Source organism: Chlorocebus sabaeus, chromosome 26 (genome assembly GCF_047675955.1).
Source record: "Chlorocebus sabaeus isolate Y175 chromosome 26, mChlSab1.0.hap1, whole genome shotgun sequence".
NCBI classification, from domain to species: domain Eukaryota; kingdom Metazoa; phylum Chordata; class Mammalia; order Primates; family Cercopithecidae; genus Chlorocebus; species Chlorocebus sabaeus.
The window spans coordinates 4,139,824-4,155,074 of NC_132929.1; the positions used below are offsets into that span (position 1 = coordinate 4,139,824).

At 40.8% G+C, this 15,251-nt stretch overlaps 1 long non-coding RNA gene across 16 annotated transcripts in view; it reads right to left on the minus strand.

The window, feature by feature from the left end:
• Positions 1–15,251, minus strand: part of LOC119623586 (uncharacterized) — a 406,106-nt gene that overhangs the window by 309,052 nt on the left and 81,803 nt on the right. For 15 of the 16 annotated variants that reach the window (XR_012091421.1, XR_012091423.1, XR_012091418.1 and 12 more), the window contains 2 exons: positions 8,507–8,745; positions 7,419–7,596 (listed from right to left, as the gene is read on the minus strand). This is a non-coding gene — a long non-coding RNA (uncharacterized lncRNA). The remainder of the gene's footprint in view (positions 1–7,418; positions 7,597–8,506; positions 8,746–15,251) is intronic. The other variant, XR_012091417.1, reaches the window with a different exon arrangement.

Below are 15,251 nucleotides of genomic sequence, written 5' to 3' on the forward strand. Positions count from 1 at the left end.
AAAAAAAAAATCAGTATACATTAAGAAAGGAACCCTTAGAAGGAATAAAGGCAGTCTTGCAAAAATTTGAGCAGACGGATTGACTCATCCTTGCAGATCCCCATGTCATAAGCCCTATTGTGCCTGCAAGGAAGCTACACTTCAACAAATATAAATTTGCCCAAGATGTGAGAGCTGTTAATAACAGTCTTGGATAGTCACCCAATGGTGTCTAACCCATACACTCTACTGACTGCTATATATAGATATTATGAATGCTTTTCAGTGCTAGATCTAAAAGATGCTTTTTTTCTGCCCTCCAGTTGAAAAAAAGACCCAACAATTATTATTATTTTTTTAAATGACAGAACCCAGAGACTAAAACAACCTTTCAATACTGTTGGACAGTGGGGCCTCAATGTGTTAAAAAAACGCACCAACAATTTTTGGGGAAATACTGGCAAAAGACTTAGGAGACCTACAACAACATTAAGGAGTCTGGCTACAACACATAGATAATTAATACCAGCCACAACTAAAGGAAATGCTTAGCTGAGGTCATCTTAGTTCTAAATCACCTGGTACAATATGGATACAAAGTATTCCCAAGAAGGCCCAAATATGTAAGTAGAAAGTAACCTGTCTTGGCTTTAGGTTAAAGCAAGGCCAAAGGAACGTGGTCTGGTCAAAAACAGGCAACAGGAGCCATAAAGTCCCAGAGAATGGGGGCAACCGTGGACATTCTTATAAAGGGTTAGCTTCTGCCAGATTTGGATTCCTAAGTTTGAACTAATGACTAAAACCCTCTATGAATCCCTAAAGGGACTAGACTCAGAGGCCCTTCTCTGGACATCTAAAGGCCAACAAACATTTTATACCACCAAAGAAAAGCTGATATCAGCCCCTGCACTGGGATACCAAATTCCCAGAAGCTGTTCGAATTCTGCATCCAAGAGAAACAAAACATAGGTCTGGGCGTGCTAATCTAAATGCTGGGAGATGCCCCACAATCTGTGGCCCATTTCTCTAAACGATTAGGCCAAAGATGAAGGGATGGCCCCCTTCCTCTGGGCAAAAGCGCCCACTGTGAAGTCCTACAGGAAGTAGAAAAATTTACTCTGAGACAGCCAGTTACCATGTTTATGCCCCATCAGGTGCTGACTTTGCTAGAACAAAAGGGAGGCTACTGGCTCACTGTGGGGTGAATGGGCAGATACCAGGCCATCCTCTCACATGATCCAAATATCACCCTACAAATGGCTCTAAAGCCTGCCACACTGCTCTCAGCCACTGAACACAACCCTGGGTAAAGCAGGACTGTAAATCCTCGATGCAGCTTATTGGAGCTGAACCTGTCAGACTAGACAATGAGTGCTCTGGACTCGAACTACACTGATGGGAGCAGCTAAATGAAAGATGTGCCCAGAGCCGGATGTGCCACGATGACTACCAAAAGGGTAACAGAAGACCGTGCCCTCCCTGCAGCTACCTCTGCACAAAGAGCTGAGTTAATTGCTCTTACCTGAGTCTTTAGAACTGTACCAGGAAAAGGTAGTAAATATTTATTCTGACTCCATATATGCATTCCTGGACATGCACACCCATCGGGTGATGTGGAAACACAGAGGAGGCTGCTTGCCATCAGAAAATACAGGTATTAAACACCCAAGAGAAATTCTGGCCCTAGCAGAGGCAATTGCCTTGCCGACCCAGATTTCCATCATGCACTTCCCCAACACCAGAGAGATAATTCATGACCAAAGGTAACCAGGCAGCTGGCAAAGCTGCAAAATGAGCTGCTTGGGTTGCACAGATTCTGGGACATGAATATTCCATTTGGAATTACTAGATTTTAAACTTCATTACACTGAACAAGATCCCAAACGTGCCCGAACCAGGGGTTTGAGAAAAGAGATTCCAATTTCCCTGGAAAACTGATACCTACAGGATGATGATACTCCCCAAGGCCTTGGTTTATCCAGTCTCAAAACATCTACGTAAAGGAACGCACTATGGGAGAGATGCCCTCGCCAACCTAGTGCAACCACATCTCAGTAGCCCACACTTCCAAAATATCATTCGGAAAATTACACAAGGATGCATCTTGTGCACTACAAACAATCCCAGGATGGAATGCAGCCCCCCTAACAGGATACAGTACAAAGGGCTGAGTCCCTTCAAAGACTGAAAGGTGGGCTTCACGCAGATGCCTACCTGGTTATGTGAGCCAAGGAAAGATTTGAAGTAATTAAGAGAAAAAGGAGGAGAGATAAGCAATATACGTTCATTAACATGAAGTTCTCAGTTAATTCTAGAGTAATAGGCACGTACTTGATCTTTGCTGAAACTACATGAATGGGTGTAGACTGTGGCTTTCCTCCAAAACAAAACAGCCTGCTGGGTCTGTGGGGGAGGTGCCCCTTTCTGTGGGGTAGGTACCTCTTTCTGTGGGGGAGGTACCCCTGCTAACTTGCCATTGCACATTCAAGCACATCCAAGCTACCACCTTGAGCACGTGGAGTTATGTTTATACGTAGGAAAAGAGTAAAAATTCTCACCCATTTCCCATCTATGATTATAGTACCACTCACCATGAGTGCTCCACGTTAGGGGAAACCTGGAAACATATCTTCCATCCGGCTCGTAAGCAGGTTAATGTCACCCCCTCTATAGACTATGCTGTACATGACAACATAGGATGACTGATGATGGTGCAAATTCAGGCAACGGGTCATGCACCTCTATGCTTCCCAAAACACAAGAGCAACACACCCCACACTAGCAGCCAGGCTAAGGGATGGTTACCTCTTAGCAATGTGGCTAAACATTGATGTGGCCCATCAACTAACTAATAATACGTGGCTAGGATGGTAAAATAATGTCAAGCTACATGGTGGAGCCTATCCTTTCTCCTGGAGTTAGCTATGGGTCTGAGGCAGTCATAGCTGGTATTACTTACCTTACCATTGGACCGGCAGGTACACCTGGGGGTGCCCTTCCCTACCAGGACACATCCTGTCCCATCTGGACTCTCTCTCTGACAACTGGGAAAATGTGAAGGCCAGACAACACCATCAAAAATGGGCACCCTGTTGGTTCTACTCGCCAGCCATCTTTTCCTCCCAGACAGCAAATGTAGATGTAGAATTATAAGTAGAGATCCTAAGTATAGAGCTGCTGCCTGTCATAACACCTAACCCAACATGACCCTTCTCACTGAAAAAACTCGCAGATTAGACAAGTGACTCTACAGAACCCTTTGGCCTTAGATATCCTAACTGCAGCCCAGTGTGTCGCTTGTGCATTAAGACTGAATGGTGCGTATACACACCAGATTATTCTCATGATATAACCCAAGCTATGCACGCACTGAATACTCATATTTCTGCTATAAATGTCCTCTACCAGGATCCCACAATGGTTTGGTCAACTTCCCGGTCCATGGAAGACTCTCATATATGGTATAGTTGGTATTCTACTCCCTGTTCTGTTTGGTTGCTGCAGTTTTTGTTGCTTTTCAATAACTGTATGGAGATGCAGGAAAAACTTTTTCGGAAACTTTTGTGTCCCCACACTATAACGCTCCAACACATTTTCATATTAGTCTGGGAACGAACGAATATTTCCAACTCCAGGTAAACAGATTCCAATCTGATACCCTCTAACTGTGCCCCTTCTCAGCAGGAAGAAGCTAGATAGATTGCTGTTGCCCACTTTCCATGGAAATGGAATGGACTTTCATGGCGGAGGATTATAATCGAGTCGTTTAGCTTCAAAATACATTTAAGTGTTTTCTTTCTCTTTATTTTCTTCCCAGTCTCGAGATGTAACCTTGAAGCAAACTGCAGAAACTATTGCCTTAGTCTTCAAGTAGAACCTTGAAATATACTTTGGAACCACACCCCCATCGGTTTCCCACTGTACACGTCCATGCCTTATACACATTTACCTAGCTGACTAAACTCACACCATGCATAATTATCTAACTATATGCCTGTCAAAAAAATACCAGAGGCTAATTTAAAACGAACCAAACATAAAGGCCCAGCTGTGGAATTGTCTCTCTCTTGAAGACTGCCTCAGGATGGGTATCTATGACCTGGCACTATCGAGATGGTATCAGTCTGCGGCTCCAGGTGGACCACAACTCAAGATGCACACTGGAGTAAGACACAGACTCCCTGAATGTGCACAGCTCCTGCACGCCTCCCATGTCATGCTTCCCTTTCTTTAAACCTCTGCCCTCAGCCTAAACTTTGAACTGGTATATAAAGGTATAATCCAGTCATTTCTCCACTGCTGGATTTGGAAAATAAAGTCACTTTCCTTTCACCCTGCATGTCCTCCTTGTCATTGCTCTTGCATGCATGGATCAGCCGGACCTGTACTCAGTTCCATGTGTATCACAGGAGGAAGGGAATGTGGCACTTTTCTCTCTGACTGCCAAGGACTATTTGGAAACAGGGGTGCCTCATCTTCTCTACTACGATAGATTACTGAGGAAACAGACTTACGCTTTCACATCAGCTGACCAACTCCATTTACCCTCTACCTAGCCGTGGAGGCAAAAACAACTCAATCTTGAAAGCTAACTCACCATGTTGACTTCTGATTTTCCCCAGTTCTGGGACTGCCTCTAAGCTTTCTGCATATATTTTTTTCTTTATACGCACACTAGGGGATAATATTTCTATTGCATCTACTGTTCCTTGTGAAAATTATGATTTTTCTGTCAATCCTGCCCTTAGGTCAGAACCACCACAACTATGAATCCTGTGCTTAGGTTCACATGGTGTTTCTGCCTTTCCCTGACAGGTAGACTTCAGCTTTCCTACACATTCCTTCCCCATGGTATACAAGTCCTATGTGTGACTCTAACATCTCTTCATAAACCCCTACTAAATGTTTCTTTCTGAGAGACTGGTTATATCAGCCTCTATCTTCAGCTGTTTGGCTTCCTCATATTTTGGTGGTAGGTATGCAAACACCTGCCCTCCATGGAATGCTAACTATTAAAAATGGAGAGCTTTTACTGGAGTACTGAAATCCCTATTTTACATATGTTGAAGCAATTTTTAAAATGATGGTCCTGGCCGGGTGTGGTGGCTCACGCCTGTAATCCCAGCACTTTGGCAGGCCGACATGGGTGGATCATGAGGTCAGGAGATCAAGACCATCCTGGCTAACACGGTGAAATCCTGTCTCTACTAAAAATACAAAAAATTAGCCGGGTGTGGTGGCGGATGTCTGTAGTCCCAGCTACTTGGGAGGCTGAGGCAGGAGAATGGCGTGAACCCCGGAGGCAGAGCTTGCAGTGAGCCAAGATCGCACCACTGCACTCCAGCCTGGGTGACAGAGCGAGACTCCATCTCAAAAAAAAAAAAAAAAAAAAAAAAACAACCTGATGGTCCTAGAAATCCGTTGAGGAGGAAGCATAATTGTAATGAGTTACATGAATGCTTCCCTGACCTAGATTTAAGGCTTCAGAGAGACCGAATAAAGTGAACATGAAATCGTGATTTCAAATATATGAGCCATCCATTGAACTCTAACTTCCAATCACTCTAAAGTGCGGATGGAGAAAGAGTGTTGGGTACTTGCCTCATGAAGAAGTCTAAGAATTTGGTTTGTTTGCAATGATAGTTTTTTGAAAATTGTAGTGTCCAGGACTGCCACTCTGAAACCTGGTAGCTTACTTTATTATGGGAAATCATATTTTTTGTGCTGTCAGAGAGATTGTTTGGGAATTTGGAGCCCCACACGATGACATCTGTGCCTGTGACATCATTTAGCACAGCTTCGAGTTTAGTGCCTGTTTTCTTTTTTTTTTTTTTTAGACAGAGTCTCGCTCTGTCGCCCAGGCTGGAGTGCAGTGGCTGGATCTCAGCTCACTGCAAGCTCCGCCTCCCGGGTTTACACCATTCTCCTGCCTCAGCCTCCCGAGTAGCTGGGACTACAGACACCCACCACCTCGCCCGGCTAGTTTTTTGTATTTTTTAGTAGAGACGGGGTTTCACCGTGTTAGCCAGGATGGTCTTGATCTCCTGACCTCGTGATCCGTCCGTCTCGGCCTCCCAAAGTGCTGGGATTATAGGCGTGAGCCACTGTGCCCGGCCGCCTGTTTTCTTTTAAACCTCATCTCTCCAGTCTCCATCACCCTGATATGCCACATTGAGATGGGTTACACCTTGTATGCAGTTACTTATGTGTAACTTATGGCTTGCCATTCTAGCTTTTTGTTTTTTAATTGTTTCCTGGTTTGGTGAAGCACAATGTTCACACTCTTCATCATGATAGATTAGAAAACATGCATTGAAATGAAGATAAAAAGGGATTTGAATATGGAGAACTTAGGGAAGTCACCTAAGTATGATAGTATCTCCAGTTCAAATGAAATAAATGGAAGCACCCACCATGTTTTAAAATGAGAACCTTAAATGAAGCTCTCATGTCTCAAGTAATAAAGTATGAGCTTAAAGAAGTTAGTTTTCTTGAATTACAAATGCTCAGATGCCACCACCTAAGGAACAGTTATCCTCATCTAAGAATGAAAAACGACATCCATGAAGCTGAATGTCTCTTCCAAGTCTCTAGGCCACAGGAGCTCATTTTCTCACTGTCACTATTACTGTGGGGTAGACAATACACCCCATTTTTATAGACCACAAAACAAGTCAACATTATACATGGCCATGGGTGTTCAGAATGAAGTCCGATGTCTTTGTGGGTTTTTAGGCATGGTCCCTGGGAACAACCCTGGTGCTGCGTAGCAGTGTGTTGAACAGGAACTTGTGTGTGGAGTGAGTGGAGAGTCCTTCCTGCTGTGGGATTCTTTGTTTAACCAGCACATATGCAGAATCACCACTCAGCCTGTGTCTATCTCTTAGATCACTGCTGGAGGGTTGGGGATATGTTGTATTTTCTTCCTTCCTTCCTTCCTTTCCTTCCTTCTTTCCCTCTTTCCTTTCTCTCTCTCTCTCGCTTTTCTTTCTTGAGAGGGTCTTGCTTTATTGCTCAGGCTGCAGTGCAGGCACACAATCATGGCTCACTGCATCCTTGGCCTCTTGGGCTCAATCCATCCACCTGCCTCAGCCTCCTGAGTAGCTGGGACCACAGGTGTGTGCCATTATACCAAGCTAAATTTTTCTTTTTTTTTTGTAGAGACAGTTTCTCCATGTTGCCCAGACTGGTCTTGAACTCCTGGACTCAAGCAATCCACCCACTTTGGCCTCCCAATATGCTGGCATTACAGGCGTAAGCCACCACACCTGGCCTGTTGTTTTGCCTCTATCAGGTTTTCCATACCTGTGCAAAACCATTTTGAATCTCAGCTGCCAAAAATCTGGTGTGAAAAGATTTTTTTGTCCAGGTCCAGATAAGTAGAAATTGCCACAACCACCAACCACCATATATATATATATTTTTTGTATTCCACCCACCTGATGTCAACGATGATGCCCATTTGGTGACTTTGGGGCTTGGGAATTGCTGATATAATTCTGGTATTCAACAGAATACAAAGTTCCACAAAATTCTTGATGGAGAACGTGGAGTGAAAAGAAATTATCACAGGATTCCAACAAGGCTTGAAGGCGAGTTATCTTTAGAAAACAAAGCCTGTATTAATAAAAAATCATAACATGAAAATATAATTTATATTTCTTGTCACTAACATTTCTCAATCTTGGTCTCTGGCATCCAGAAACTTTGTCTGCCAAAACGTGTTCAGTGGGATCCTGCAGATACGCTCCTAAACGATATCTGAAAATGGCCCTTTCTGGGATATGTGAGGCATAACCAAATAACTCTGAAAAGAGAGGTTACCGACACTCAAACAAGTTACTTGGAAATGAAGAGTGTGATGGGGAGGTCCAATACGGACAAGCATTCCTTGAGTTTGACGGTGGCTTCCTGAAGTGGATGCATTTACGTTTGGAAGGGTAAACACAAGAGGAAATGTGCTTGGCTATTTTTTTCCTATATGTCCATTCATCCCTGAGGCCATTTTTTTTTTTTTTTTTTTGAGTCATGATCTCACTCTGATTCCTAAGATGGAGTGCAGTGACTCAATCATGGCTCACTTCAACGTGGAACTCTTGGGCTCAAGCAATCCTCCCAAGTCAGCCTCCCCAGAAGCTGGTATAACATATGCATGCCTGTCTTTTTTAATTAAAAATAAAAAATCAAAGATTTCATTTTAAAATAATTTTACATATACATAAAGATACAAACAGAGTACAGCTAGTTTTACATACCCAGGAGTTTACTAGAATGTTAACATCTTATTTATATACCCATAGTGTATTTATGAAAACTAATAAATTGACAGTGGTACAAAACTATTAACTGAACTACAGACTTTCTTCAGAGTTTACCAGGTTTTCCAGTAATGCCATTTTTCTGTTCCAGAATCTAATCTAGGGTAGTATTATAAATTAAATGTACTATCTTTTGTTTTAGTTATCAGTTGCTGCACAACAAATTGCCACATAGTGTGGTGGCTCAAAACCATACACACATTACTTACAGTTCTGGGTCAGGAATCCAGATGTAGATGATGTCCAAGGCTGAGGTCTCAAGTGAAGGCTCATCTGGAGAAGGATCCCCTCAAAGCTCACGTGACAGTTGTTAAGATTCCATTTCCTACCCTGGACTGATCACGGTGGCTCAAACTTATAATCCCAATGCTTTGGTAGGTTAAGGCAGGAGGATTACTTGAGGCTAGGGGTTCAGGACCAGCTTGGGCAACATAGTGAGAACCTGTTTCTACAAAAAAAGAAAGAAAGAAAGAAAAGAAAAGAGAAGAAAAAAGAAAAGAAGAAAAAAGATTAGCCAGATATGGTGGCATGTGCCTGTGGCCCCAGCTACTCAAGTGGCTGAGGCAAAAGGAGTTCAAGTCTGCAATGAGCTACATTCATGCCACTGTGCTCCAGCCTGGATGCAGAGTGAGACCCTGTCTCTGAAAAAAAAAAAAAAAAAAACCCCTGATTTGATCAAGAAGAGATTATCAGTGAATGATTTTACATCTTCAAATAATTCATACTAATTTATCATATATTTTTCAGAAAACAAACAGTTAACCCCAAGCCTGTGGCACCCAGCAGTGAAATGAGGAGCAAGCAACACAGTCAAGAATTTTCAGATAATGTGGTCTTGTCCCTCTTCCATCAGCCGTCAGCACCTGCAATTCAAATTCCACTTCCAGAGAGGGAGGCAACTGGTGGCAGCCAGACGTGCAGCATAGCAGTGTCAGCTCCAGCAACAGCCCAGTTCCCAGGGTGTGCATCCGGCTTCACGGAAGACACCTGCTACACTGGTTTGCCAACTGTTTGTTTCTCTAAGTCCTCATCTGGAAATAGGTGACAACTTTAATAATAATATTTAAATTTTTGTTTTGTTCAACTTTTAAGTTTTTAAAAACTCTGATATTCTATTTTTTATAGATATTTATAAAGGCTCACAAAACATGTCCCTTCATATGTCTACATGTTAGGTCTCCTGAGCATACAAACTAAACTGACCTTAAAGAAATACCAGAATTTGGCCGGGCGCAGTGGCTCACACCTGTAATCCCAGCACTTTGGGAGGCCGAGGCGGGTGGATCACGAGGTCGGGAGATTGAGACCATCCTGGCTAACACGGTGAAACCCCGTCTCTACTAAAAATACAAAAAATTAGCCGGGTGAGGTGGTGGGCGCCTGTAGTCCCAGCTACTTGGAGGCCGAGGCAGGAGAATGGTGTGAACCCGGGAGGCGGAGCTTGCAGTGAGCCGAGATCGCCCCACTCACTCCAGCCTGGGCGACAAAGCGAGACTCCATCTCAAAAAAAAAAAAAAAGAAATACCAGAATTTAAATTTTTTATTTCTTCTAAATAATGAACACCTGTTTGTCAACCCATATTTTTGTGTCTATACTTGTGTGTAGTGCATTTAAAGAAAGAAATATGCAAAATAGTGAAAATCATATTAAAAATAGTAATTTATCACCCACCTTCCTCTCTCCCTTTCTAGTGTATTGTAAATCTCCATCTATGTAGCCCAATTACATCTCTTTACTACTCTGATTTGGTTTTACTTACTTATACAATTGTTTGCAACGTCTGAAAATTATCTTGAAAAAATGTACATTTTTTCTCCTTTTTATGTGTTCAGTTCTCTCTGTGCTAAATAATATTAGACCTTTCACATAAAAAACAGTAAGAACAACACAAAGAACAGATCACATTCCAATGTGAATTATCAGTTAGCCTTATACCACAGCTAGACAAAGTTACTCAAGAAAGAAAAACTATGATCAATATGACTTATGAACATAAACACAAAAATTCAAGGAAATACTATCAAAACAAATAACAGACATGTAAAAATTTATAAATTTTGACCAAGGTATACATCTTAGGAATGCAAATTTGGTTAAACATACAAAAAGAATTAGTGCCATAAACTACATTAAGAAATAAGGGACACAATACACATGGTCATCTTAAAAGATGAGCAATAAGCACTTGCCAAATTCAAATTTCATTCATTATAAAAACATGCAACAACTTAGGCAAATAAGGGAAATTTCCTCACCATGAAAGCATAAAAAAGCTCACATGATATCCTAAATTTTCTGAGAAGTTCAAAAACTTTCTTGTAAAATTAGAAATAAGAGAAGGAGATCACTTTCACAGTTTTATTCAACACTGTATTGGAGGATGTGGCCAAGGTAATCGGTGTAGGAAATAAATATGAAGCAGTAAGATTGGATGGAAAGTCAAATTATGTCTACAAATGACATGATCCTGTCTATACACATCATAAAAACTCTAATAAACATAACAAAAGTGAAAAAAGGGTTAAGCAAGCTTGTAGTACAGCTTAGTACAGGTCAATATACAAAATCAATTGTATTTTTATTTATTAGCAATTAACAATCTAAAAACAAAATTTCAAAAACCATTTCATTTAAAATGGCATAAAAGTTAAATACCTATGAATTAATTTAATAAAATAAGTATATGATATGCATATTGAGAACTACAAAACATATCAAAATTAATAAAATTATAAATTAAATACATTGAGCTGTCATTGATCAGAAAGCTTAGTATCATTAGGTTGGTAATACTTTCCAAATAGATCTAATGCAATCCCTAGCTAAATCCTAGGTAACATTTTCTTCCTAAATTGGCAATCTTACTCTAAAATTAATATATAATGCAATAGAATTCCAGAACAGACAAAATAATTTTGAAAAACAACAAATTATGTGTAGTAAAATCATACTTTCTGATTTCAAAACTTACTACAAAGTAATAGTAATCAAAATTATGTTAAGGATATGGAACCACAAAAGACCCAGAATATCTATAGCTATCCTAAGCAGAAAGAACAAAACTAGAGGAATTACATTACCTGACTTCAAATTATACTACAAAGCTATAGTAAATGAAACAGCATGGTACTGGCATAAAAATACCCATATAGACCTATGGAACAGAGTAGAGAACCAAGGAACAAATCCACAACCCTACAGTTATCTCGTTTTCGACAAAGTTGCCAAGAACATAAACTGGAGAAAAAGCCAATCCCTTAAATAAATGGTGCTGGGAAAACTGGTTATCCATATGCAGAAGAATGAAACTAGACTTCTGTCTCTCGCTGTATGCAAAAAATCAAATCAAAATGGATTAAAGACTGAAATCGAAGACCTCCAACTATGAAACTACTACAAGAAAACATTAGGGAAACTCTCTAGTATGTTGGTCTAGGAGAAAATTTCTTGAGCAATATCCCACAAGCACAGGTAACCAATGCAAAAATGGGCAAATGAGATCATATCAAGTTAAAAAGCTCCCGCACAGGATAGGATCTCATCGACAAAGTGAAGAGACAACCCACAGAATGGGAAAAAAATATTTGAAAACTACCCATCTGATGGATTAATAACTAGAATATATAGGCAGCTCAAACAACCCTATAGGAAAAAAATCAAATAATCAAACCAAAAAGGACAAAATATTTGAATAAACATTTCTCAAAGACATACAAATGGCAAACAAGCATATGAAAAGGTGCTCAAAATCATTAATCATCAGAGAAATGCAAAGCAAAACTACAATGAGACATCATCTCACCCCAGATAAAATGGCTTTTATCCAAAAGACAGGCAATAACAAATGCTGGTGAGGATGTGGAGAAAAGCAACCCTTGTACACTGTTGGTGGGAATGCAAATTAGTACAACCACTATGGGGAACAGTTTGGAGGTTCCTCAAAAAACTAAAATTGAGCTACCAAATATACCCAGCAGTAGGCTGCTGGATATATACCCTGAAGAAAGGAAATCAGTATATCAAAGAGACATCTGCACTCCTATGCTTGTTGCAGCACTGTTTACAACAGCTAAGATTTGGAAGCAATCTAAGTGTCCATCAACAGATGACTGGATAAAGAAAATACGGTGCATATAAACAGTGGAGTACTATTAAGCCATAGAAAATAGAGAGACCCAGTCATTTGCAACAACAAGGATAAAACTGGAGATCACTATCTGCAGTGAAATAAACCAGGCACAGAAAGACAAATATCACGTTGTCACTTATTTATGGCTTCTAAAAATAAAAACAATGGAACTCATGGACATAGAGAGTAGAAGGATGGTTAACAGAGGCTGGGAATGGTAGCAGGGGGCTGGGGGAAGGTAAGGATGTTTAATGGTTACAAAACAAATAGAAAGAATGAATAAAACATACTATTTGATAGCATAACAGGGTAACTATAAAAGCCAATAATAATTGTATATTTTTACAAAACTTAAAACATATAATTGAATTGTTTGTAACTCAAAGGATAAATGCTTGTGGAGATAGATGCCCAATTCTCCACGATGTGTGCTTATTTCATATTACATGCCTGTACCAAACCATATCATGTACCGTGTGCATGTGTGTGTGTGTGTGTGTGTCTGTGTGTGTATCTACTATGTGAGGAGAGACATATAGATCAATGGAATAGAATCAAATGTCAAAAATTAATTCTTACATGCATGGTAAAACAATTTTACAAGGTTGCCAAATCAATACAATATAAAGAAATATTTCCTCACACAGTGTTGCTGGGACAAATAGACACTAACGTGCAACCTATCTCCTCCCTAGCACCATATGCAGGATTGACTCAAATTAACAATGCATCTAAGTATAGGAGCCAAACAGACCAAATCCATAGACGAGAACATAAGAACACAACTTCATCACTAAATAAATTGGATCTTTGTCCCCACCAAATCTCATGTCACATTATAATCTGCAGTGTTTGCGGTGGGATCTAGTGGGAGGTGATTGGATCCTGAGGGTGATTTTTCATAAATGGTTTAGCACAACTGGTGGTGTTCTCCTGAGAGCGAGTTCTCACAAGATCTGGTTGCTTAAAAGTATAGCACACCACTCCCTCTCTTCATCCTGCTGTGGCCGTGTGAAGTGCTGGCTCCCCCTTTGCCTTCCACCATGATTGGAAATTTCCTGAGGCCTTCCCAGAAGCAGAAGTCACTATACTTTCTTTATAGCCTGCAGAACCGTGAAGCAATTAAGCCTCTTTTCTTTATAAATTACCCAGTCTCAGGTATTTCTTCATACCAATGGGAGAACAGATTAATACAGTAGCCTTGGGTTAAACAAAAGTACAAGAAATGTCTCTGGGGCTGTGAAATTGTTCTATATGACAACTTGACACTGAATATGTGACACTGTCATTCAAGACCTACAGAACTTCGTAACACACAGACAGTAAAATAAAAACCTTATTTAGGCCAGGCACCGTGGCTCATGCCTGTAATCCCAATACTTTGGGAGGTTGAGGTTGGTGGGGGGATCACTTGAAGACAGGAGTTTGAGACCAGCCCGGCCAAAATGGCAAAACCCTGCCTCTACTAAAAATACAAAATACAAAAATTAGCCATGCAGGTGGCACATGCCTGTAATCCCAGCTACTCGGGAGGCTGAGGCATGAGAATTCCTTCAACGTGGGAGGCAGAGGTTGAGGTAAGCCAAGATCGTGCCACTGAACTCCAACCTGGGCAACAGAGTGAGACTGTATCCAGGAAAAAAAAAAAAAAAAAAAAAAAAGGTCTCATTTAGTTGATATGATAGAGAGATTAAATAATATAACTCTATAACAAATGTGTGAAATAAGCTCACCAGAGTGGGAAAAGGGGGCTGACCTAAGTAAATTAGGACATACAGAGAGATCCTGAGATTCTAAGTCAAAAGGACAAACAATTTGTACATGAGGACTTAGTTTTAGTTGGTAAAGTAGTTTCCCAGGGGTGTATAAATTACCACTTTTGAAAACGCTATGCATGTATTTTTGGATGACATCATTAAGTTAACAGAGCCAACTAGTTCCATGTTAGAGGCGCAAGCTACATACAAACAGGTTGGAATGGATAGACAGCTTCATGTGGTAGTGAATTAGATCAAGTGCTGCCAGAAATATTAGATGGAATTCATGGTTAGTTTAATATAGATACATATGCAGACCTGTTGAAATATTTATACACATGTATATTCTTCTGCTCAGTCAGCTGACAAGACCTCAAGTCATCAGATGCCCCAGGGGCAATGAATATACCCTAGTCTCTAGATCTTCATTTCTAATTCCATTTTCCATTCAAAGGAACTAGGGCATTGTGAAGAAATGGTGGATAATAGGGTTAGACAGGGAATAAACACAATCAGCCTGCAGCACCTGGTAGTGCCAGAAGAAAAGAAAATGCCAACCAATGATGCAATAAACAGCCACACAACACCAACAAACGGTAATTATGGGGAGATTTCAAAATTATAGACAATCCAACTGAAAGAAAGTCCCAGCCAGGCGCGGCGGCTCACGCCTATAATGCCAGCACTTTGGGAGGCCGAGGCAGGCAGATCATGAGGTCAGGAGATTGAGACCATCCTGGCTAACACGGTGAAACCCCATCTCTACTAAAATACAAAAAACTAGCCAGGCATGGTGGAGGGCGCCTGTAGTCTCAGCTACTAGGGAGGCTGAGGCAGGAGAATGGCATGAACCCTGGAGGCGGAGGTTGCAGTGAGCTGAGATGGCACCACTGCACTCCAGTCTGGGCGACAGAGCGAGACGAGACTCTGTCTCAAAAAAAAAAAAAAAAAAAAAAAAAAGAAAAGAAAAAAAGAGAAAGTCCCTTGGATAATACTGAAGCAATTTGCACAATAAACCAAATAAATTATTTCAAGTAAAGTGTAAAATAAGTACCCATGTTTGCCTA